The sequence below is a fragment of the Lepisma saccharinum genome, chromosome 5 (genome assembly GCF_977018435.1).
Source record: "Lepisma saccharinum chromosome 5, izLepSacc3.1, whole genome shotgun sequence".
Classification (NCBI taxonomy): domain Eukaryota; kingdom Metazoa; phylum Arthropoda; class Insecta; order Zygentoma; family Lepismatidae; genus Lepisma; species Lepisma saccharinum.
The window spans coordinates 15733130-15760638 of NC_139233.1; the positions used below are offsets into that span (position 1 = coordinate 15733130).

The 27509-nt window shown below is 39.0% G+C and overlaps 1 protein-coding gene across 1 annotated transcript in view; it reads left to right on the plus strand.

Annotated features, from left to right (window-relative positions):
• The first annotated feature begins 21518 nt into the window (after positions 1 to 21518).
• Positions 21519 to 27509, plus strand: part of LOC145988223 (trypsin V-B-like) — a 46229-nt gene continuing 40238 nt past the window's right edge. Inside the window, exon 1 of the mRNA XM_083123070.1 lies at positions 21519 to 21579. The gene's annotated coding sequence lies outside the window, so the exon portion shown is untranslated. The remainder of the gene's footprint in view (positions 21580 to 27509) is intronic.

A 27509-nucleotide genomic window follows, 5' to 3' on the forward strand; every position in this document is an offset into this window, starting at 1 on the left:
GTAATGCTGTTGTTCCTTAGAAAAATGAGCAGAGGTGCAGATTTGTAGACGCTAAAAACTTTTAAAGCGACAGGCATATAGGCACTCAAAATTACGAAAATGCACGTAGGCCCTTTGTGGGACATCAATTGACCCGATTGCTTTGGCATTTTACTGTATTTTTCTTCTTTTTTTGCGTCACTTTATTTACACATTCGGCTACGGCTAATTGCAACGTGGATGGTGAATGTTTGATGATGAAATTGATGATAGGAAAGTAGCTTTATTAAAATAAATAAATAAATAAATAACAAATGTGAATTTAGGGGAAGTGGGGGGAAAATGGGCACGTGGGGAATATGGGTACACGTAAGTTTTTACGTCACAGCACCAGCTGTGTGTGGTGAAAACAAATCTACTGCAGGTTGGCAACATCAGTGGAGACAAAGTTGTCGTCTGTGTTTGTTGTCACGTCGCAGCTGAAGACCTGTTGAAAGGTAAGTGCTGTTCCAAATTATAGTAAAAAATGCACGTGGTGTTATTTTAGAGTAGTTGGAGTTAAGATCTGAGCAGAGCATAACGTAAAATAGCGGGAAACTGACATAGCAACAACGAAACTACAACAAAGGAGCATGCAATGCAAATGGCATCACGCGGTGTCCCGCGTTGTGAATGCAGTAGTACAAACTTACGTAAAATGTTGCAAGTTGTGGAAATATGAGCACAGCAAGTCGGGGTAAAATGAGCATAGGAATTCTTATAAGGGGAAGATGGGCATTTCAAAAACAAATAATTCAGAGATGTGGAATATATTTCCAAACCTCAGAAATCTCATTACGCTGTAAAGAAAAACTGCACCCTATGATATGTTGCTGCTTATAGTATAGATTCTGTGTGAATCGTTTGAATTGAAAACTTTAAAAAATCTGTGGACTGCTAACGGAAGTGTATCGAAATGCCATCTCGCTCGCGGTGGGCACGTTCGTATCAAGCCTACATATGTAGTTATTCTTTGCTGATTCTTATCCTAGTGACCTCCTGGGATAGATATTTTCTTGCCCTTGCTAAGAGTTGTGTTACATTCATCCACGTATTGTGTCCCTTGGTTTTGTATGATATTCATTGTTTCATTCTTGCATTCCAAATGCCACGAACGTACAGACGGACGTCCAATAGGCAAACCTGGCAAGCAGAGCACATGGAGAACACATGATGAAAGATCCTTATTCCAAGACGACACAGCCTCGTTCAACCAAGAGGCTAGAACTACACCGGCCCAACCAATTCCAAGCGGAAGCTCTCAAGTGGTTGTGGAACAATCTGTCAACAGTCCATCCTGCTCAGGATCTCAGAGGTGTGAATCTACAGTTTCTGGATCGCTCAATGACGCGGCTTCTCCTACATCTTCAAATGCAGTCAGATCAAAGTGTGCAAACACGCTTCCACGCACAAGATATTCACCTCGGAAACTTGTGCGCACATGTCACCAATTCCTGTTCTTTACAAGCCACCTGTGACCCGGAGAAGGCAAGAGAAGCAAGGGAGCTTACCTCATCAGAAACTATTTCTGCAGTCAAAAAGAAACGTCTCCCTCATGTGTCTGCACGATCTATGGAAAGTTCAGGTACTATTCCTTCTACAGTTGCATCTAGCGGTGAAGAGCGCAAGTGCCGTATATCCAAGGGTTGGTATCATTGAGACAATGAAGGTGAAGAGTGGATACGTTGTGAACACTGTTCCGTGTGATATCATAATAATTGCGTTGGCATAGAGGAGGAGGAAGTACATTTTATCTGCCCTGTTTGTCGCGGGTGAAGGGCTATTTGAGACATGCAAGTTAATTTTATGATATGTATCGTATTGAAGAATCATTAAGTGTTATATTGTGACTTGCCTTTAGTGTATATTTTGTAATATTTACTTTCAAACTCATCGTGCTCATATTCCCCAATAGTGTGCTCATATTACCCCCACCGCTCGGGGTAAAATGGGTTTTGTAGTAGTTTTGTTTTTCTATTGTTTCTCATTTGCATGAAGAGAGTTTCGCTCATGTGTACTACTATGTATTGCGGAAAGACTGTAGTAAATTTTGCAATATGCAATTTTTCTGTATTTCAATACATCTCTGAAATATTATAAATTTTGTCTTAAGGTGGTCATATTCCCCCCACTTCCCCTATGCATATTGCAGGGAAGAACTTGGAAAGTGTGGATACATTCACTGCTTTTGCTTCATTGTTATCCTCCCCTTTTATTCCTACGATAATGTGTAGTTCTAAAACGATGAAGACGAATGGTAGGTGATAAGATGAAAGGACAATCACGAAGGATCATGGACAAGACACAACAGAAAATCCGTGAGAGGATTATACTGGCTGATCTGCAACAATGCAGTCCATGGTGTATTACGTGGAAGAAACGTTGACACTTGAGCTCCCTCCCTAAACACCTCTCCCAGTCTCAAACCACATATTTTTAAAAATATTGGTGTTTTTGCTACGATATCGCAAGCCCACGTGTATGTGTGTAACAATAAGTAATCATTAGTCAACACTAATAACCATGTTAGATTGGAGAGTAGAATTTCATTAGAAATTGATGTTGTCTGTTATTTTAGATATATTAATGTAACATAGATCCCGACATAGGCCTTGAGAGCGGTATGCTTGCGCCAAGATACCTGACATATTGGAACTACAGACTTCCCTTCCTCTTTCTTTCACCCTGGCACTTCCATGGTAGGGTTTCAGAGAGGGGGGTTGAAGGGTCTACAGCCCCCTCCGAAATATTGAGAAAATCAACACTTTCAAATAAAAGCATTGAAGAACTCCGGAAAAAGAACAGATTGAAAAAAAACAACTTAAAATGATTCCCGCTTGCCTTCTTCGGAGTGGAAAGTTCTAAATATACGAGATATCTTATTGTGTATTCGGCCTTCTTTTCCCTGGAAAGCAACTGTGTACTATCCACCTTTACAATTCCAGCTCCTCCCGAAAGAAAGAATCCTGAGTACGTCAGCGTCTTTGGCCACCGAGGTGGCAGGAAGAAGGAATGCCATTTTAATGCAAGGACAAAGGCTAGTATTAAGTTGTTGATAAACTTGTGAAAAATGAAACAAAATGCATTCGCTTAAAAGCGAAACCTGAGTCATCGATGAAAACTTTCAGACCGAAGCAATACGACAAGCTACACGTGTCGCTTGGACTGGGTTTTCTCAAGACTCTATATCGCCTCGGTCTGTTGTTCCCACTTCCGCGATCAATGTTTTCTTATAGATTAAAGTGACCCATGTCGCTTCGGTGTGAGGAAGCTTTCAGAACGAAGCCACAAGAGGCAGGTGACACACTGGTATTACACCGAAGCAACGAGCGACAAGGGCTACTTCGGTCTAGAGCAAAACATCCGCCTCGCATGCGCAAACAATAGACTGAACCGACACTATGCTGAGTATTGAGGAAACGGACCAGTCCGAGCAACATGTGAAACTTGTGGTGTTGCTTCGGTTCGAAAGGTTGAATTTATTACTGAGGGTTCGCTACTTAGCCACACGCATCGCTTCGGTCTGAAATCTCCCTGTGAAAACGGCCCAATACGATCGACACTCAAACGACACGTGCAGCTTGTCGCGTTGCTTCGGTGTGAAATTTACATGGTGTCATTGTAGGAAAATACGTCTTCTGACGTATATAATCGTGAATTGTTTCACTTTTGTCCCTTAGGCTATTCAATGGCAGCTGTGGAAAGGAATTCCCAATATCAATCAGCTTTCACTAAGAAATTGTTAAATATACAGTGATATCGTTATTATAATCTTAAAGTTCGTGCTGTTTGAATATAGTAAGATACTTCTACAATGTTTTCTAAAGAAATATCGTTTGATTTGGGGGTGGGGGGTAAATGTTAGAATTTTCTCAATCAAACCATTTAGGAAATTAACAGCATTATGTTTAGTTTTTTCAATCCTGCAGGATGTTTAAAACACGCTTTATTTATGTATGCATATATGGGTAGGTGGGTACAAGCAGTCAGGGGCGCAACCACATTTTTTTCTCGGGAGCGCTAAGTATATAGATCCATTGACGTTGCCAAAAATTTCTATTGGAGGTCAGCTCAATGATAAAACTTTAATAATAATAATAATAATAATAATAATAAAAGTAATAATAATAATAATTAGTAGTTAGTAGTAGCAGTATTAATTAGTATGCTTATAATATTTATTATATACTAATAATCCAATTTATTAGAAATGTATTATCATTATTATCATTATCCATATCACGGTTTTAACATAGAATTCCAATCTTTTCCAAAGGGAGGTAAATTATCTGTAGTTCAACAATTTCCCGATGATGGCGCTGGAATCAAATATATTTATAAAAATACGCTTTTAACATGGAGGTATCCAATATTTTCCTACTAGACGTTCTATAGTTCAACCATTTCCCGATGATGGCCCCTGAATGAAATATTAAAATTATGCTTTTAACATGGAGGCATACAATCTTTTCCCATGGGAAGTAAATCTGTAGTTCATTACGACAACAAGTCGTAATTCCGTTTGCCGCATTGACCATATTACGATATAGAGGGTGATTCACAGAAAACTAACACATTTCTTTCTTAATGTATTTCAACAAGAATGTTGATAAACACAATTTGTTATGCCACAAATGTAGAGAAACTTTGGGAGATTACTACCCTCTACAGCAAATGCTGAAAATGTCCTCCCTGCTGCTTCAAGCACAATGCAACACGTCGTACCATGTTACTGGCCGCTAGTTGGGGAAAGCTGTTGTCAATACCATTGATCTCGTGTACAATGTTCTGCTTCAAATCGTCCAAAGTCTGGGGGCGTGTGGCGTAAACTCTGTCTTTTAAGTAACCCCACAGGAAGAAGTCCGGGGTTGTCAAATCCGGAGATCTCGGTGGTCACAGGTTCTTGGAAATTATCCGGTCGTCAAAAAAAACTTTCAATGAGCTCCATAGATTTGTTCGATGTATGACATGTGGCGCCGTCTTGTTGAAAATATCCTTGACTCAGCTCTACATCGTCCAATTGCTCCACAAACTCAATGAAGATGCGCCGGTACTCTGCAGAGTTCACAGTCACTTCGAAAAAGAAAATTGATCCCACTATACTCCGTGCAGAGATTGCGCACCAAACCAACCCCGACTTTCACTGGGTGCATAAGTGTTTCGTTATTGAGGTATGAATTTTGGACGGCCCACAAGCGTGTGTTCCCTGAGTTGACATAGCCGCACAACTGGAACCATGCCTCATTTGTGAACCATGTGATGGACAATATGCCAGGATAGTGAACGCCTGAAACCACCGACAATATTTCACTCGTTTGTTCTTATCTGGTTTCTTCAACTGATGGACAACCGTTACCCTATATGGCTTTAGGTTAGCACGTTTCGCAGCTCTCTGACACATTGAGTAGGAGTACCCGGTCTCCTGCGACAGACTAATGAATTACGCGGTGACCGCTCCAGTCGTGCCTGGACGTCCGTCGGCAGTGCAGATGCACGATGTTTGCCCGTTTCACTCACCAGCCTGTTTCCAACTTGCGTACCAGCGTCAGTATAGCATCGCGTCGCCTGATAATGTTCGCATGAACACGTGAACACTCATGTATATGTCTTAAATTATGTAGATATTAGCTGCACACACACACACACATGTATATTTATTCGAAAAAAATACTTTGTTTGATGTACGAGTATATACACACAATTTACTGTGACACCATTTCTTTCACGCCTGATAACTTTTCTAGATAGTTGGTAGCTAACACTGACTCCCACGGTGTTCCAAGGAGGGCGTTGAACACAATTGCTGTGTGTGTTGCATAGAGCTGACTGTTAGGGGCTGTTGGCCACTATACCTCGAACATGTTCACTTCGCTGTCCGAACACTGATACAAGCTGCAACACTTCTTACATTCGGCACCAGAGTACAGCATACACAAGGGGACTCGAAAAGGTCTGTGCTACATAGTTGCAAACTTTAGCGAGAATTCGCTAAACCTGGCGGATTTTAAGGGAGAGAAGGACAATTTCCCCTGGGTCCTTCTTGAATTACTTCAAATATTTTTTGGGAAAATTGTTGAAAATAAATTGAACTGTTATTCTCAATTTTTCAATTGAAGATGAAGTTACAAGAGAGAGGAGTAAATTTGCATTCAGTACAAAAACATTATTGTGAACACCAGTGGCGTGCGGTGACATTTAAACTAGGGTACGCAACATGGGCCAACCGAAATGAATTATGGGGGCCAGAACCCCCCCCCCCTCCCTGGCCATCATGTTATTCAGAAAATAACTTTTTTCTACAATTTTATAATGGGAAATTTCTCATCCTTGTATCAATATCCAAATGTAACGAGGTAAAATATATGTATGATATTTTATATTTGCAAATATATTCTGATAGTAGCTACGTAGAGTCCAACAATTCACCTTTGTTTATTTCCTTCATGCAGTGCGATGAACATTGAACGGGAAGGAAATGGCTCAATCATTTTCCGTCCTTTCAAATTTCATGTAATAAATTTGATAAATCTCAGTATACTCTACTATTTCACACCTTTCGCAGAGGAAACCAACGAATAAGGCCAACAATAAAGTTTCACTGTTTTTCTACTCAGTCAATCACTCTGTAGAGATATTTTTTCTTCTTCTCAAAAATCAAAATGCCTAATATACTGCTTACCATCCTTTACAACTCCTACCTGAAACAATTTTTCCAAATCAGGAACAGACCTTCCATTTCGGATTGTTTACACTTTTTTCGTAAATTCCGATATCCCTTCTCCAGTATGTCATCAATAACTCCCGGTCCCCCTATTTTATCACTTCACAGCACCGACAAACAATAGAGATCCTGTAATGTAAATAATATGAACGAAACACTCGCTGCAAATTTCGCACGACAGAAGAAAGCAAAAGACAACCTAACGCGGTACGTTGTGTCCGGTCCGGTATGCCCGAAAACCACGCGTTCTTGTGGACGAATGAATCGGAGTTGCCAGTCGACAAAGTATTTTGTAGAAGGGAGATAATTAAGGACAAGTAGAAAATACGTCAGCATACATCCCAGAACACTTCAAAAGCTAAACTACCGTACATCACTTTGCAATGTCTGGTGGGAGGGATCCCATTGTAAGCATTGTGTTTTATTATGTTTTTCTTTTATCATTCATTCATATCGTCGGGTCAACAATCAACACCCATGCTATGGAACTCAAAGGAAATGTTGATCCCGAAAGGAGATAAACAGATACTTTCATACTCTGAGAATTGTGCGAAACTTGCAAATTGTTCACATATTTTCCCCTCGACACAGTGACAGTCCATTCTGGTCCTCACCTCCCTATACGAAAAAAAAAACTTGCTAGTGTAACTTTAACCTCACATAAATATTTTATATGTGATAGTTTACGCGTATATTAAATATGATCTTCCACCACTACATATTCTTTCCCTCTTCTCTGATTCCTGTATCACTTTTTGTAATGTAATTTTATTGCAACCCAACAGTGATCTATCTACGCGTGGCTGCTAAATGCTAGTAAGCTAAGCATTCCAGAAAAAAAATATGTTGACTACTGTCAACACTGCATAAGCTGTCAAAATCTTGGGTACCCTCGATGCTTAGAACCGGGAAAGAAGTGGGAGAGAGGGTAGGCGCGGGCAGACCCAAACACGTGGTCGAGGCTGATATGAGCCAATGGGGTTACCTTCCGAATTTCTAGGGTACCAAGCAGAAGAAACAGCGTCTTTCTGCGGAAATCGGCAACGCGGGTCGGGTGGGTGCCGAAGTCACAATCGGGATCATTCGGGACTGCCTTCAGGATGCAGCAGCGTGTTCGTGCGGAAATCGGAATTTCTTGCAGTGGAACTGCTTTCGGAGCGATAATTGTTGAATTTTCATTTTCGGGGAAGACGAAAAAATGTTTATTTTTTCTTACTGTGTTGTGGGTATGCAGTGCGTACCTTGCGTATCCTGAATGCACGCCGCTGGAACACTGGTATGCGAACTGCACGCGACGCCACTGCAGTATAGTGTTCCTTTCCGGGGGATTGCGAACACCAAATTCCCTCTGATATGCCCTTTGCGTAGCTGTAATTGACTCTGTAATGCAGTAGTGCTTCACAAGGAAGATCAGTTGGTGAAGCGTGTACTGCATATTGACAGCAACTAACACAACATGGCGCAAACACACCACGGAAATGAACACCTGCGCCATCTATTGATAAGAAATCAAAACTCCAAAAGATTCCGTGTACTTTGACGCAAATAACGGGCCACTTAGTTCATGTCCATCTGAAAAAATAAAAATAGAAATGTGTTAGTTCTCTGTAGTTTGTATCTTCTAATGAATCTTTTCTACAAACTGATTTGAAACTAATTCAGCAATACGAACTGGTCAATTAAATGTCACAATAATATTAAAAATACGGCAGATCTTGCGCAATCCTATAAGCTATGGGCGTAACCCAAAATTGCGAATCTTCAGATACACATTTCATTTCTAGTCTGTGTTTTGGATATTCCAACGTCCAGTTTGGGTGGATGTTGGGAGATATACAGGGGTGTCGGCTCTACATCAATGATACACTTTCACAGCCTGTAGTGTTCATAAAGGCGATAACGTTTGCTTGAAGTCGTTTTGTTCGTTCGACGTAACGAAAACGGCAGTTTGTAGGCCTATGCTATATGTATGCAACCACGTGACACATTCATTGTTGGCACTAACATTTATTAAATCCGCCTAAGTGCTTTTAAATTATGGATATCAGTATCATTGCACAAATCTATCAACTAAGCATAGGATTTTGTATTTATATGTGTGTTTTAAGTGCACTTTATGCTCAGAGGGTAATCGAGAGTGGACTTATAGTTTAAAGAGGCATCCGAAACACAGTACAATGTGCCACCACCGGTGATCAAACCAGGGATTATTTGATTACAAGGCAGCAGCGTTACCTCTACGCAATCGAGGAGGTGATGTGTCCACATCCCCATCCAGCTTTCACTAAGCAACTCCCAACCCCGAAGATCAGCCCTAAGTTACGCCCACGTTAATTACATAGGTGTGATCAAATACATGAATGAATTTGACAGCATGTATTTTAGAAACTTTGGTGTTATTCCGTTCTTAATAGCTAAGCTCACACATTTTTATGGGTTGGGCGGGCAGTGCACATTTTGGATTGATCCATTTAACTTTAGTGCTTCTTTAGGTATGTCCTTGGGAAGATGATCAATTTTATTTCTGCTTACATCAAAAGATAGCCGTATTGCGGAAATTGGTTTACAGTGTCGTGATGTATAAAGGATAATGGATTATACATATAAAGTGTTATTTGATTCTTGTTTTGGTTATTAACGAAAGGTGTACAATGGATTTTGTTCGCTATGCGTCAAAGAGAAGTGACATTGAGAGTAAATGCTTCTTTATTTAGCTCCATTAGTGTTTTGTTATATTCTGAAATGAAAAGCGAGTACTAAGGTAGCACTTAAGGCATTATTATCTGCTACATTAAGTGCACTTTGCGATTAAGATTTTGTTTTCCGCGTCAAAAATCGATATATAAATTCACTTGTTACAGCAGACGTACCATTGGGTCTTTAATGTTCTGTAAAAGTATGAAGTAAGTATATCTTTAGTCCATTACTGAGTCTTTTATGAGTTATATATACGTCTAAATGTGTAATTGGTGTGTGTAATATTTGATATGGAGTCATTTAAAATCATGAGTAGTGTAATTATTTAGTAATAGTTCTAAGATGTGATGTAGAGATTTTATTAACAGTAAATGGTCACAGTAAACTAAAAAGTTAGGAAAGTAATTTTCGAACAAATCCCGCTACATACAACGTTCTCCATAGATTAATTGATTGATTGAATTGGTGTTTTAAGTTCACTTTATGCACAGTAAGGCTAATCGGGACTGGGCATACAGTTTAAAGTTGGATCCGAACCACTATATGCCTCCACCGGGTACCGAACCCGGGACTCCTAGATTACAAGGCGACGACGCTACCACTGCGCCATCGGGGAGGCGTGTTCTCCATAGAGTTCCGTGCAAGTGGAAAAATAGCATATTTCAATAACCTGAGCCGATACGCCTGCCTACCCAATACATTTTCAGTAACTGAAGATTTTATCCAGTTGGTCGAGTTTAAGTAGTAAAATTAATTACAAATAAGGCAGGTGTCCCGAATATGGCATCAGTGGCGTGCCCAACGGGGGAGGTTGGCGGGTGCCACCCCCCCCCTACCTTTGGCTCAGTATTCCTAAAAGAAGAACGCCAAAGGCATGAAAAGATGACAAAATGAGAACTGAAAACTAACAAAAGTAGGCTATACGTACCCACCTCCTTTCTAAAATACTGGGCACGCCACTGTATGACCTGGTTCGCCAATATGGCCCAGTCACCGATTCTACAGTGTTTACCGTGAAATTAATCAGATGGCGGTATGGTGGGCCATATTCGGGTCACCTACCTTACTTAGAAGTTGTAACCACCGGAGCAGAATACACACATCCATGCGTTCATCCACACAAAGTTCCTAGGCGATAACAGCGTTGAAAATGTTTTTACTATTGTCTGACATGGCATGACATTAACGTTCTATAAATGGAAACATATATTAGAAATGAAAATGACTTAGATTGCTGGTTAAGCCATACTGGCTGTTTTCTTTTCGGACGTTTCCTCAGTCACTCCAATCACAAGTGTCAAAGGAACTTTCTCTCACCTCCTTGACTCTTTCATTCTACGCGTACCTAAGTTACCAATTGTAAATGGAAATGTGAATAGGACCACTTCCTCAAAACAATCTGTAATTAAATTCGAATTCATGACATCTGTCTCCCACGTTATAATAATACCCATATTTCTTTACTTCTATTTGGTTATTTTGCTTTACTTTTCTACAGCACAGGTTAATCGAGACGATGAGGATGAATAAGGATTTGATTACATGGATTCATGGAACATTCAGAATGTTACATTGTGACATCCCCGAGCAGTGGCGGCGATTGGGTTCCAAAACTGGGAGGGGCCAAGGCCAGTTAACTTCCCTTTGTAGATAAGGTTTAGCATAGTGCGCGGGCAAAAAGTGGGGGGTAACCGCCCCCCCCTAATCGATGCCACTGTCCCCGAGATTCAAACCAAGGACCTCTGGCTTCGTACCGCAACAACTTTCTAAAGGAAAATATCTTTGCAACAGATAATTCATTATGAATGTATAATAAATTAATGCATCAATTTTCTTCAATTAGTGTAACCTGATTATTCGATTTCTACATTTAGAGTTTCTCCGGTCGATTGTTGAAGTTAAAAAAAGTATAGCCAGGCACGTATCTAGAAATATGTTTCGGGGGGGGGGGGCGAACCAAGTGACTCAGGAATAATAATAATAATAATTTTTAAATTAAAATAATTATATTAAATCAAAATTAATACTAATTACAATACATAAATTAATATTATATTATTATTACACGATTAGGTAAAAAGACTGTAGCTATAAAAATAGAGATAAAACAGCGCATATTCATTACGTAGCTTACCTTTAGTTAAGATCGGAATAATTTACAAAAGAAACAAGTGCTCTGGCAATGAAATTAATGTCAAGTAGATGAATAATTTAATATTTATCGAATAACAAAAATCATGTCACATATTTGGAGAAAAGTAAGTTTCTGATTAAAAAAAGTTCCGAGGAAATTAATAACCATCGATTATGCAACAAATGCTAATATTTACATTACTTATTTTAGTACTTGGTAAGTCTTTAGGGGGGTCCGGACCCCCGGACACCTCCTAAATACGTCCTTCCTGTTCCTCAAAGTCGTATGATCCCAATATAATCCTTATCTTCCAATACGTTCAGAGGAAATTATACAACAAATGCTAAACGAGTATATTTTCATTATTTAATTTTCGTACTTAATAAGTCTTTCAGGTGTGTGTGTGTGGGGGGGGGGGTTGTCCAGAACCCCTAAATACGTCCTTCTTGTGTCCCTCAAAGCCCTATGATCCCAATATAATCCTTGTCTTTCAATAAGTTCAGAATAAATTACTCCCTCTGTCCCATAATTATTGTCCGGTACACCTTTGTTTGTTGTCCCATAATAATTGTCCGATATTCAAACTGTGACACTGGTGTATACAGAAGAAGAAAATGAAACACGGGAATGAGTCATACAACTTTATTACTCAATGATCAGTACAAATTGGCCGATCAAGTATCCAAAAGAACATAAATAAAAAGCAATCAATCCAGGATCAATACAAAGTGACCAAGAAGTTGGACAAAATAAAACATCAAGACGAAAGAGTTTGTTGGTCTAGGGTCCGGATGACCCACTCCATGCCCCGAAATTTTGAACAAATCTAAATTCAAAAATGCTATTGTATTATTATGTTATGTGTTACATATACTCCCTGTTTATGAGTACTTCAAAGTACTGTTTTCAATGGAGCAGATTAGTGTTTCTTGATAGTGCAGTTATAAAAGCACAGATTGTGATTTTGTTGTTTCTTTGTTACTTATATATTGTTATCATTATTATTATTCTATGTGGTTATTTTATGTTTTGTGTCTTAAAGTGATGTGCAAAATGTAGTTTGTGATTAGAACTTTTCATCAGTGCACCGAACTATGTATGGTTTGAAAAATAATAGTGATTATTTCCTTCCTTTGTCAATGCAAAATTATAACAAGGAACTCAACAATTTCAAATTAGTGAAATAATACAGATGAACTATTGTCCAAATCCCGGCCGACAGTCGACCCGGGTTATAGCAAGAAAAATGTTGTATATACACTTTTTTGTAAGAACATGATAGTAAGTCAAGGGCACAATGGTCCCGATACTTACAAAAAACCTGTTAATAAAGCATTGGCATTGGCATTGGTCTAGGAAGGTTGTCATCCCATCAACGAGCTAGATCTAGTGCTGCTGTAGCCTCGTCGTAAATGTTTCGAGGACACTCCAAGCGATATGGCAGGACGTTTCGGAGGTTCAAGTGTGCTTTTTTCATATGGGGAATCCTGTAGTTGTTCCCACCTTTGGAGGCGCATAATTTCAATGAGACAGGACTGCAAAGTGAAAAAGATGTTGTTGAGCTTGTCGCGTGTCAGATCAGAGAAAGATGTTTCAACGGCGGCGATCAACTCATCAATAGTTTGTGGAGCTGCCTGAGGTTGGAGAGACTGAATTGCCCGGAAGTACCCCAGATCTAAAACATTCATGTCCGGACTGTTTGGCGGTTGGCATAGGAGATCCAAAGTGATTCCACTGGCCGCTGCAGCATCCATCCAGGCGCGGTCATTGGGAACGATATGCGGACGCGCATTGTCCTGCTGAACGAACACCTGGATTCTCCCACGAGGCCATTGTGCATCTATTGCTGGGATTAACTTGTTGATGAGCATGTCCCGGTAAACATCTTTGGTAACAGTTAATGGCTTGGTGACCATTGTACCAGCAGGACGATTCCTACTGTTCCTCTTGGCAGGTTCCTTGCTGACGAACGGCCAAATGCCTAACTTACCATTAAACCATTGCTTGCGACCAGGATCCGAACGAGGCCGGGCGACGGCAGCCAGAAACATGTTGGGAATAAAACATTTGCTTTTACATGTTCACTGCGGGTCTGGTTCGTTGGGCAGCAAGTACAATTTCTGACCATCCTTCATCAGGTAGAACGATTTTTCATCCACATGAACTGTCTCCAGCATCATGTTGAACTTCGGATTTCCGCTTTCAGGACAAGCGACTGTGGTAGGATCCAGCATTGACAAGGCAAATTTTAGACGTTCCGTCTTGTTGCTATCGGTCAATAATGGCTTCAGCGCATTCGTATGAACTCTGATCTCTCCTGCCTTCACACGCCTGTGTAGGGTACTCTTAGCAACATTTAGCGCCACTGCCATTGAACGAATATGCTGCCGCTTTCGCAGCGGTAGGTGCTGTAGTCGTTGTAGGGTGAGATCCTTCTTCTTTGATCCGACTTTGCCTTTCATCCGAGATGCAACCGCAGCACAAATGGCCCCATTTTTGAACGATTGCCGCCCCTGTTATCAAATGTGACGTACTGTTCTCGTACTTACATGAAATTTCTCAGCCGCACTTGTCATGGCACCTTTCTTCACTACGCCAGCCGTACTGTTTTCAAAGAGAAACTCGTACACTGCCTGTCGTTTACTGTCCGTGAGGTTCTTGCTACCCCTGTCGCTTCCTGTCATGGGTTGTGTGTTCCTGGCTGTTCTTCTCACACGTACTCACTGAAGGAGTGCTCTAATAACGATTTGCAGCGTGCCTTGCTAGACCGGTTGCCATACAGTGCCACACCGGTGTGTTGCAACCCAACGCCTCCTTTTGGTAATCGTCTGGGCGGTATTTGTTGCTCGTTGCGATAAGGTCACGTTGTTCCTCTTCACAATCTTGAAGACTGATCTACTGTGCCTCTCCTCATGCGTGTGCTTTCCATCTGCCTCTTCGTCCGTAATTCCTGTACTACCATTTTGGCATACCGGACAATAATTATGGGACAGAGGGAATATACAAAAACGGCTAAACGAATATATTTTTCAATTATTTAATTTTAGTACTTGATAAATCTTTCGGGGGGGGGGGGTTCGGAGCCCCTGGACCCCCTAAATACGTCATTGAGTATAACTATCCTCTGCAGATTAAAACATGCCATGGAGGTGCATATGTCCCCACAGACTCACAATCTTGTAGAGGTGATGAAGTGAGCACCGCTCCAGCTCCCCAAAGTTTGCCTCCAGTTACTCATTTATTAGAGGCTGGGTAAATTCCAGAGCCGTCCCATGCAGGAACTTTGGTGGAAAAATCCCCCCTGAAATCATTCATCCCGTGAATCGAACCCTCCCTCCCGTGAGGCAGTCAGACGTCGTACCGAATGCAGAACGGCGACAAGTTCGTTTAACCAACGTCATAACTATCACATATTTTTCTCATGAACGCATGGCTATTTCGTTGTGTATTTACACACAGCTTCATATTATTATGGGTTACAAAGGGTTTCAGTAAACTCCCCATTTAACATAGGTTATATAATTTAGCTTTTTTTTTCATAATAGCACATCCAATGTATTTATTTTTATGTGCTTTTATATTTATCTCATGTGCAGATATTGATCACACTCACACACACAACCAAACACCTAAGTGTGTAATATGATCATTGTAGCAATTAATGAAAAATAAATTTTATATTCAAGTTTTGCGATAGAACATATTTATGATATGGGTAATAACTTTCTTTTGAATTTCCATAGAGAAACTTGCATTACAGAATGTGAAACATATATTTTTCAGACTTTTGTAATTGTTAATGAGTATCTAGCATTTAATGTAGTATTACAGATGTATGTGTTGTCTAAATTGACAATACAATTTACTATTACTATTTATGCATGCATTTAATTTTGATTTCATTATCAATATTAAACTTAATCTAATAAAACTTTTATCAATATATATATAATAATAACTTCTAATATCTTAGTATTCTGAATTTTTATGCTACATTCTATCAATATCATATTTGTACATGGACGTCCGCATGTTTTTTTCCATGGAGGGGCAAGCAACGTAATTTTTTTCCGAGGGGGGCAGAGGCATATTATCCTCCATAATAGTGATGCCCCTCAAAAACACTCCTTCAGTCTGAAATTATCATGTTCCTTCAACACCCTTATAATAATTAACATAAATTACTGTGACTAAAATGAAATTATGTGTTATATTTATACTTTTCAGGTTGACATTCATTTTCCAGAGAAGGCATGCCCCCCTTGTTCCTACTTTCCGGACGTCCATGTATTTGTAACCCAGTGGTGAAATGAAACTAGTTCTCCTAATTCATGATTAAATTACTATTCACATATGTATGTTCGTACTAACACTGCCATTATTATTTTAGATAAAATTTGCGAAATGACAAAGTCTAGCCGAAGAAAATCGTGCAAATGAAGATATATTGTAGCAAGAAAATATGGCTGACAAAAATATTTATTTGGTCTTGCTGCTCACTTTATCCGTAGTCAACAATTCACGCATGCGATTGAACATCCCACATGATTCATTTTATAACATTTCTTACGGGATTACAAACATAGTTTCAACTTTTTTTTCTGGAAGTGAGACTGTAACTGTGATTTCTACAGTGCAACGTAAATCTAACTTCTTGCTCTTTGAAATAATGGCTCAGGAGCTTCAACTTCCTTTGCTAATGGTGAATGTGGAGGAAACTACAGACAAAACTTTTACTTCCGAAGTTAAATTTGTTGGCGACAACGATGCAATAATTATTGTGTGTGACGATATTTACTCCTTACTGGACATTATTTATAAGTGGAATAATACATTTTTCTGGAACAACAGAGCCAATTTTCTTATTATCGTCTTGGATTCAAATACGAACGATGAACGAATCTGGACTGACATTTTAGGTCAATTGTGGTCAAAGCGCTTACTCTATGTTGCACTCATTAGGATTCGAGTTTCGCTTAGTGAGATACTTTCTAAAAGGACAAACTGCATTTTAGAAGTTTCTTCATTCTCTTATAACCCATTTCTGAACACTACCTACCAGATTGCCACGACTCCTGGGGATTTACAAGAGGTAGAACGTTTTTTAGCACGTGCATTCTCGGGTCATAAAGACAAGAACTTAAATGGGTATGCAGTAGAGACAACAAGTGTCTTGTATGAATATTTACCACAGATATGCATTTCTGAAAGCACGAATGGTTCCATAATATACGGAGGTTTGTTCGCGCAAATATTTCATAGTCTTAGCACGTACATCAATTACACGACAAACAATGTTGTCATGAACGATTTGTGGAACTATGGATTCAAAGCTGACAATGGGACATGGATGTACCTAATGGGTGACCTTGCTAGTAATAAAGCAGATGTTGCCTACACCGAATTAGGTTTCCTAGCTGAAAGATGTGAAGTTGTAGATTACACAGACTACGTATCAATACATTCAGAATCAGTGCTGCTACAAAAAGGCGAGGAAATTCCGCCTTGGGTGGCTCTATTCCTTAAATACGGCTCTGAGGTGTGGTTATCCATTCTTATGTTGTCTCTCTTTATGTCGAGCATCATGGTTTTATTCCAAAAATATAATGTGAAACCCGATCAAGATTTGATAATGTCATTTATAAATATGGTTGGCGTTCTTGTCCAATTAACTGTACCAAAACCATCAGGGAATTCAGTGAGAATATTATTTATTCTATGGGTATATGTGACATTAATAATTACAACACTCTTTCAGAGTAGCATTGTGAGTATATTAACTGTACCAAGGTACTCACGCAACAAAGAAACATTGAAAGAAATTGCAGATTCTGGAATGCACGTAAAAGGCCCAAAATATTACGAGAGTCTTTTAAACACACCACATGATCCAGTGTTGTGGGCACTTTATAAAACGTTCCAGGTAACCAGCTTAACATACGACAGGTTAATACAGCAGGCGATACAGGAAGATGATATTGCCGTCATTGGTGCGTTTCCAGTTTTGAAATACTACGGACTGCAAATTCACGCATGTTTAGAATGTCTCCCACCTTACCACGTTCTCAGACAAAACTTAGGGATTCAGCTGAGTGGTGTAGGTCTTGCTAAAGGTTCCCCATACCTCCCAAGGTTTAACACAATCATAAGGAGAATGCATCAAAGTGGACTCATCAGTAAATGGCAGACTGGTGCCATAATGGAAGCAAGAAAAAACAGTGTGTGTAGGTGTAAAAATAGTCGAATAATATCTCTGAATCATTTGAAGGTATGTTTCTTTACATTGGGATTTGGGCTAAGTTTAGGCTTAGTAGCATTTACATATGAATTTATGAAAAGAAAATGTACCTGTTGAATCGACAGGCTGGAAGGGCTCTCTTCATTCCGTAAAGAATAATGGGATGTCTAGTCATCGATTTGGATTTTTTGACCTAGACAATGGTCAAGACCACCACTAAGAACATACCATCTTCAGGTCCAATATTTCAAATCAGAAAAGGGTCGTGTGACGTGTTTCGCATTGGCTTGTTTTCAGGGAAACGAAGGTGGTGTTGCTTTTGACCTAACTTTGGTTTTATGGATGTTATGGGCGTGTAAAGGTTTTTTTTTTAAGACACATGTTTCACTTGTGCCTCATTCTGATGAATGAATATAAGAAGTCACTTTCTCCAGACACCGTGCACTCTGATAAACATCTAAGGTGAAATGGTCTCGCAGGCAGACATTATGCACCTCTAGAGGTGATGAGGTATAAGTCGAGTTCGCCATGTCTTTCAAAATTCACCACAGATAAAAGCTTAAGAGCTGAGGTATCAAGATCCCGAAAGATAATCTAGTGATGGTGTATCTGCCGATTTATCCACCCTGCAACAAAGTGGACGGGAGCTATATCATATCGAAAGAATTCTGGATGACTGCCATATTCAACCAGCAATGAGGGGAAAAAAACCTTCCCTTCAAGCAGAATAAAGAGGAGCAGTGAAATGGCACAAACGATCTCCAGAGAGTAAGCGGCAACATAGGTCTTGCATATCTACCCTGGGCTAGATCAATCCACTCTTGACTATCTTTACAAATTGTCTCACGCCCAACTTTGTCTGTCTTTCCTACAGGTCTTTTACCATTTGGTTTCCCAACAAGAATCCTCCTAGTTTTTCTATCCTCTCCAGTGTCAGTCATCTATCCACACACCCGAACACCCCTCTAACACCTAGCCAAAACAATCCCCTTGAAATTTTTCACAAGGGTCCCTATTTATATTCATTTTGACTCTACATTTACCCTTGCACAATCCTAAATACGAACTTCGTTGCGAAAGGTTACATTTATTTCTGAAGTTTGGTTTACAAGGACACGTATCGCTTGTTTCTTCAGTGTGAAAGCGCTCTTATAAACAGCTCCCATTTCCCATTCAAGTGTAGGCTATGATCCAGCCACCATGCTTTAACTCCCAGCAATATCCATAACTGTGTTATATTTTAAAATGATTAAGTTCAGACTGTTAATCACTCATTTTATACATAAAAAAATAACTTTCCAAATACTAAATAGCCTACAAAAACTGTTTTTAGGCATTCAGTATAAACTTGATATAGTTTTTGCAAACTAACAATATTATTAATTAATAGAGTCCTAATACTTTCACGTGGCACTTATGACATTTATTCTCGGCGATCGCCCCCGTTAGCTACGGCTCTGATCGTACAGAGTAAAGATATAGGTTACATTAGATAAAATTAAAGGAGTATAATAACAAAATATTCGAGAAACTGAATTCAAATATCATGGTACTACCATCGCAAACGTCGATTGTCCAGAATATGTTTTGCCCTTTGTAAATTATTATGCAAACACATGTGTTGAATTCAATATTATTTACCCAAATAAAATGGATTGTTATGATCAATTGTGATAAGATTATTTCTCCTTTCTTCCTTCAAGCCACTGTGTTCGAAAGCGAAGAACATGGAACACCTTTAGTTCTTTATTGCAGATTCAATGTAGGTCCAATGGCAACTGTAAAATACAAATAACTTGTCTAATTACAAATGATGGTTTTTGCATGTAGTCAGAAGCGTACTTAATTATACAGGGTGTCCGACAAGTCCCGCATCATGGCTAAATCATAGAACTTGTACAATATGGCCGCTTCCAAGTTCTAAACAGGTTTGAAGGCGGAACTACATGTTATTTAACTTAATTCCAATGCATTGTATCATATCGGGTCTCACCATCGAAGGTTCCGGGTTCAAGTCCAACCACTGATAGAGATTTTCCTTTGAGAGCGATTATTTATTCCATTTAATCGTCATTCATTGCTATGTTAAAAGTAACACATCGTATCTGTTTTAACTAAATATTAAACTGTATAACTTTAGCACAAGCGTCAATTTTCACAAATACAACGCAACTGTACACAAAACGCGACGAAAACAAGGCTTATTGGATGTGCTATTCCAAAATTCGAATGAGTAAACTTAGCGGGGAAAAAAACATGTTTCCATTTAACAAACCGAATTATACATAACAAAGATTTTTTTTTTAAATGTTTGATTTACTAGAAGAATGTTGTTTTCAATTGCCGCATTATTTTCCAAACAATTACGTTGGAACAATATTAAGTGGGTAAATAAAATGTATTATTATGATGAACTTGTCATAATATTACTTTTCATATCCTCTTACAAGCAATGTAATTCCAAAGCAAAGAACATTTAATTTCAATTCTTCATTATTACAAATGCAACCTTGTTCTGGGGTCACTGTAAGAGGTAAGCAAATTAATGTAATGTTCTTACAACATTCTATAACTATATTTATAATACCTTCTGATACATTTGAATACTTATTTGATATCTTGTACAATTTACTCGTTCATAAATATAAAAACTTACATCGACAATGACATGCTTGATAGTAACATTTAACAATATGCGCACACGTTCGTAATTAATGCTTAATATTAAGGGTGCCCGAAGAGGGGAGCGGAAGCGAGTGCCCTTACAGATATTTGGGAAAAATTCATAACATTCAAATAGTAAAATATAGCATGAAAACATGGACGAGGTGTGCCGTGTGCAGATTAATTTGATTTGGTTTATTTTACATCACATTTCTTCCACTTTTGGCGGCTAATCGCGAAGTTGCGTATGAGTGATGATATGATGAAATTGATGAAAGGACATTTACAAAGAACATCCATGCCCAGGCCGGGATTTGAAGAAGGGACCTCTGGCGTCGTAGCGCAGACAGAAGATTAAGTGGTCTCTGATATGTGCATCAACAAATTGGTAGATGTTTATGGACAGGAAGCAGGTCGAATACAGTTTCTTTTTAAATAGTGAACTCAAGTCTGACCTCCACAACAAAGCCAGGGTATTTTAAATTCAATTTCAATTTCATGATTTGTAAAACAATAATATTAATTATAATTTTAATAATAATGTAAATTATGAGTTTTTATGACTGAAGGGCCAGTGTTCGAATTGAAAATTCTCAGCTTGGGAGAGGGGATGCTTTACGAAGTTTGGGAAAGGTATGTGGGTTGTTTGTATGAATCAGCATGGAGAAAATGCATTGTGGGGGGATACCTATGCAAAATATCCTAGTGGGGGATGCTTTATGTTTATGAGAATCTTCTCGAGGGATACCATCACCCCAAGTTTCCCCACTTTGAGCACTGCTGTCCCCCCTTCTGAGAAAAGAATTCCTACGTGCGACCTTGCTTAATACTAAATTATACTCTTGAAAATATAAAAATAAATTCTTTGCTCAGGGTATCTAACTGGGATACTTGTTTCTATATGGATAGTAAGTAGTTAAATTTACACGTTGATGTAATACATCACTATTTGTCACTAAATTAAGCATATTAGAACAATATAAGCTCAAAATTAATGAATATTATTGCTATAATAGTCGGACAAGAAGAATCTCAGAATGTTGTTCTGGACACTCCTGCTTGCACTCTTGAGACATGGAGGGTCCATAGGAAGCGAGATATCAAGTGGTATGATTTGTTTTATTTAATATCAGCTTAAAGTCGTGTAGTAATTTTTAGTGTGTAGTCAATAATAATTCTACTAAGGGAGTATAAAAATGTACAGTAATGTTAAAGCTACCCCCTGCAACACGTCCTGAATTCATACAGGAGGATGTGGGCAATCTCAGGCATTTGTTGAGATGAAGTGATCAGCACCACGCCTTTACCTTCCTAGCTTTGCTCCCTTGTATCCACTTATTAGAGAGTGGATGAACCCCCAAAGTGCTTAGAAAATTCCAGGATGTAATCGTGAATCCCGGAAATCGAATCCGGGTCTTCAGTGTGGCAGTCAGACGCACAAGCAACTGGACCGCACCACTTCTCTAAATTTAAAATTTCGTATTTTACATTATAATAAATTGTTTCCTGATCCTTTTATGCAATTCAGTGATGTAACTTCGGGCTTGAGCTCCTCGAAATTTCTGAACTAAAAATTTCTAAAAATTAAGCGTGTATTTTTCCCTAAAAAATATTTTTCATCGTATTTGCAAAGTATTCCGTCAGATTATTGCTATATCCTTATATTCTTTCAGATTGTCCGCGAGACAGTTCATACTACAAGCTATAATACTCTCTTGTCTCCTGTATATAGCGACTATATCTTGCTAATACTCAACGTTTCAACACATTTTACTCTTGAAAAAGACAGCTGAAATATATGAAGCGTTAAATATTTTATAGATATACTCGTAGTCACTTCAGGGAAAAAACAAATCTTAATTAGTTCAACATTTATGTAATCTAACAGAATCTAGCACCGATATCTAGTATCTGAATATTTCGAAAATTATGTAATACTGGTTGAAAATTTACAAGCGAAACTTAAATTGTTAAAACTTCATCGCCGAAAGTTGCAGTTTCTAAACTGTAGACTAATCAATGGTTATTTAACTAGGTATAATGGCAAATGTAAACAATATTGTTGATTTCTGTAGTGTAACAGAAGCCTAGGGTTTTGCACTGACACATCAAAAATATTTTATCTGAACTTTTAGTGAAATAGTAAAAATACGTAAACAAATAGCCTATTTTTATTGCTACGCTTTCATTTTTCCTATCTAGCCTACATACCTTGCAATTATTCTTTGAAGAACATGGGAATAACTTTGTATTCTTTTTGGGAAAGATAAAATGTGAAACACTAAATTTATTATATATTATGATAATAATTAACTTGTAAAATATACACAAATTTAACCCGATTCGATATATTAACAGCAGAGATAAGTATACTCTGTTAACACGTCCAACGAATACATTATTCTTTTTTTTATATCTGAACAGATTATGAACTTACGAACTCTATATGTAAGTATGTCATCAATTAATTCTATCTTCATTTACATATATTTGAAATATCAAAACATTTAAGTGATTGTTTTATATATACATATAACATTATGTGTGCTAAGAATGGCCGGTTCTTTACCTCGATTTCCTCATGATTTTCAATATCAGCAATATATATATATATATATATATATATATATATATATATATATATATATATATATATATATTGCATGACTACGCCTGTGGCCTCAGGTACCGAAAGATGCGGGTGCTGGAAATAACTTTATTAGAAGATCCTATCTTTCTGGCTTGCTGCGAGGGCAGATTCAGGGGTGTGGGGTGACCCCCTGAGGATCATGTGAGAGGCCTTATTTTATTCTCTCAGACACTGATAAATACGCGTAACTTGCACAGTTGGAATTACAAATAGTAAATGGCGTATTTACGGGGGTAGAGGACTCATGTCACGGACACTGAAAGATGTAGAACCGAGGCGGGAAAAGATCGAGGCAAGAACTTTAGATAAGGGATAGGAATTATTAGGGGCAAGATAAATGTAACTTTTCCCCTTAGTTTAGGAGGGGGTGGCATTAAGGCATCCTCCCCTCCAAGAGAACGATAACAAATAGCCGGCCCCGTGGCGGAGTGGTTAGCACATCGCGCTACGACGCCAAGGGTCCCGGATTTGAATCCTGGCCTGGGCATGAATGTTTGTGAGTGTCCATTTATCAATTTTATCATATTATCACTCATCCCCATCTTCGCAAATTATCAAAAAAGTGGCAGAAAAAGAGAAGAAAAATAAAGCAAATCAATTAATCAAGAGATCGATAACCCACCACTGATTATATGTAACATTTTCAAATATATTATTTCATAACATAACAACATGTTATGGTGTATGTTGAAATATGATAAGTATTACCATACACATGCATGTGCATATTTGTACGTTGTATTACGATTTCAAAAATTCTGTAATAAATAACTAGTCTGACTTTGTAAACTGACTTCATCCAGCAAATAGCTAAATTTGTTTCAAGCATAGTTTTTTCGCAAAGAGGATAATTTGGTCTAGATCTACAGTATGGACAGGATCCAAACATGTCTTCACATCAGAGTAGTATTCCTAGGGGAGGATGAAAAAGGATTTCTTCCTCTGGAACAATATCACTTGCTAGTGGGTTATCGAATGATTGATTAGGTTATTTGTTATGCTTTTAGCTAATTGCTAAGATGACGATATGATGAACCATGCCTAGTATAGGGCGAAATTCGAATCACGGAAGTCGAAGAATCTTCTTCTTGTAATTACTAAGGCATCTTCTACTTGTAATTACTAATGCTTTTTCCTCTTGTAATTATTACATATTGCGTATTTTTCCTTCTTTCTTTTCTTTGTCGATCCAAATTGACGGAAATATTAAGAAAATCGATCCCCCAGACAAACAAAGAGAAAGGGGTTAGTTAAAGACCGCCGCCTGGCCGGCGCTAACCTTAACTTGGAGCTGCAATAGATGCGCCTACCGAAAGTGCTTGGGTGCCTGCCGTGAAATGGCGCTACACCTGGGAACAACAACCCAAAAGTCGCACGAAACTCTCAGTTCGTGGGAACCGTAATAGACTCAAAATCGTAATTACTATTCGACTTCCTTACTTTTATATAATGATCACTTATGCTATTACTGAATATTAATTACCCTTTCCACCTTATTTATATCCTATTATTGTGCTCAGTTAATTTATTTATTTCATTATAATTAGTATTAATATCCACAATCATTATTTCACCACATCAGCGCTTTCCTTTTCCTCTTTTTACAATTGAATACGTTTTCTTGAGTGCTGCCATCTCTGGCCCACTTTCTAAACTGCTTTATGCATCATCAAACATAAGTGTCGTTCTTTTTGCATGCTGCCATCTATGATCCTCTACCTCAAACACCAACAATGCAGTTTGTGTACGTGACACCATGCGCCTGCAGCGGGTATCGAACCCGGGACCTTGATTACAAGTCGACGACGTTACCTCTAGCCATCGGGGAGGCGCTAGCACACACACACAAGAGAGTAACAATTTTCTTCTTGTTAAAAACATTAGTCGTCCCAACATCTCCCGATCACAAGACAGCATTCAGGTGCTTATTAATTGCAATGAATATTTTATCTATACTGCTGTCACAATAATTAAAGCTACCCCTTCCGAACGAAAATAGAATTGAATTGGATACGAAAAAAAACACGTTCTCTCGTTGTGTAGACTCAGTTCCAGCGCGTCGTCTGCTGTGACGTCACACTATTGGGACTCCATTGGTGCTTTTGAACTGCACTAGATGACGTCACTTCCGACAAGACCATACTTCAAGCCTGCTTTTTAGACTTCTCGGACAGAACCAATGGATTCGCCGGCGACTGCATTTTTTTTTTTTTTTTGCACAACCTTTCCTATAATTTCATTTTTGTTTCGTCGGTTTTGTTTACGAGCTGCGACCAACGACAAGAATCACTTCACGCCAAGTCCTGTTTACTTGGCAGGACTTTTAAATGGATTTCTAGTTGGAATGCCCTAGTTGGCGATGAACTGACTTTCTGGGTAGTAATCATGGCCGCCTGGCTGACTGCTTGACTGGTTTTGTGGAATAGGACATGTTCTAATTGCTACTAACTTCTTCGACTAGATTCTGTAGAACAGCCAATCAGAGCAAAGTTTGTCCATGTGAAGATATTCTGTGAGTTTGTAAAGTAGCCTTTTTTTGTCTGTGGCTTCCGAGTGCATACAACACGAAAGGCATGTTTACAATTGAAAAAGCTAAAATATTCTTCCATACGTGTATAGTAAACGTTGTAAAGTATGTATTTTATCAGCGCCGTTCTTCTCTACCTAAAACCATTTAATGCGATGCGATATTCCTCTCGGTTGGATAGTTATCGTATTTTAAAAGTGTGAAGTGATACGTTGTTTACATCTCGCGCGGCCGCCATTATGGGAACGAAAGACTAGCGACAAGTACGGTATAACAAGTACCGTGTGAGGCGAAAGCTAGCAAATGGGTAGCCAGTCCAGCGTCAACTAGAGCATTCCAACTAGAAATTCAGTTCCGTGTGATAGGGGCTTTATTATAAGTTGAAAACCAGTGTCGGCACTGCCGGATCTAAGTAAGCCTTTAGGGGGCCCTCAGCCATTGACATAGTAGGGGGTTCGCGTATGTAAAAAATAAACATAGTTACTCAGGGGTACAGAGACGAATACAATATATACAGGTAAAGGTCAAGTTCCCTGTGCATGGCACAGTGCCATGGAGGTACATGATTTAGGGTATGTGGCAGTAGGCCCCAAATATTTTCGATTTCTGCAATCTTGGAGCACCACGTTGCGGCCGCCTTTACACGACATCCCCGATATTTGATATGAGGCTAGGTGGGCCCTAGAGCCGTTATTTGCAGGGACGAAGCCGAAAAAATTCCGACCTTTGATCACCCACCGCGGGTTTCCCGCTTGGCAGTAAGACTAGAATCAGATCAGGATAGAATTTCACGAGAAATACAGTGGTGAGGGTTTCTTCAGCCTATCTTTAATCAGGAAATAGTTATGACTGCATGATTGTAACAAATGTATCATTTTCCAGGGGTGAGAAAAAACAGTGTCACGTATATCGCATCAGCCCTTTCCCATCTAAAAAAATTGAGTTGAATTCAATATGGCGGACGTCCACTTTGAACACACCAATGTGGTTCCCCCTGAGCCTAACCTGCTTCCTGTTTCTATCATGACCAATTGTACCCAGTGTATCTCCTTTACTTTTTGTAGGGAGTGTTAAGGGACTTTTGAATCACGCTCTAGGCCTTTACTATGTGACATTGTCATCATGAGAACAAGAATTACACACACACACTTACATTATATATATAATGTATGTGTGTGTATGTGTAAAGGTAGGTAGGTAGAGGGGGTAATATTTGGTAATATTTTGCGGGGGCCCCAAGATTTGTACATCCGGCACTGAGTGTCGGCTTATGGCTCTGACGAAGGCGTGCTTGCTAAAGGTCTAGGTTAGGAACCCACAAATTCCAATGGGTTATATTGTGTTCCACAAGAGGACCGGAATCTTTTTTCTCCCAGAATTTAAATTCGGTCCAAGTTGCGTATTGTTTCATTGAAAAAAAGATTCCTAGACTGTATTTAAATTGATCCGGAAAAAGGTTGCTGGACCGTATTTAAATTCAACCTAAAAAAATGTTCCTGAACCGAATTGAAATACTTTACAGATGAAAAGATTCCTTACGGTTCAGAACTCAATTAGGTTTGCTGATTTTCTGACCGGAATTTAATATAATTAAAATTCCTGGACCTTTAACAACCCTGGATGAAGAGCTAGTAGGAAAAAACACTAAATCTTAACTAGGGACGTATCTCTCTTAAAACTGCACGAAAGGAAACGACACGGGTAAGTCCAACTCCTCGATGGCAAGTGCAGTAGGTTGCTTTGTCTGCCAGTAGCTCTGCAGTCGCGTAATGGCAAGGCTCGCAGCCCAAACTGTGACGTCATTATTGTCATGGCAACCAATGCAACACAGCTACCTTTGCGTGCATGGCTATAGCTTCC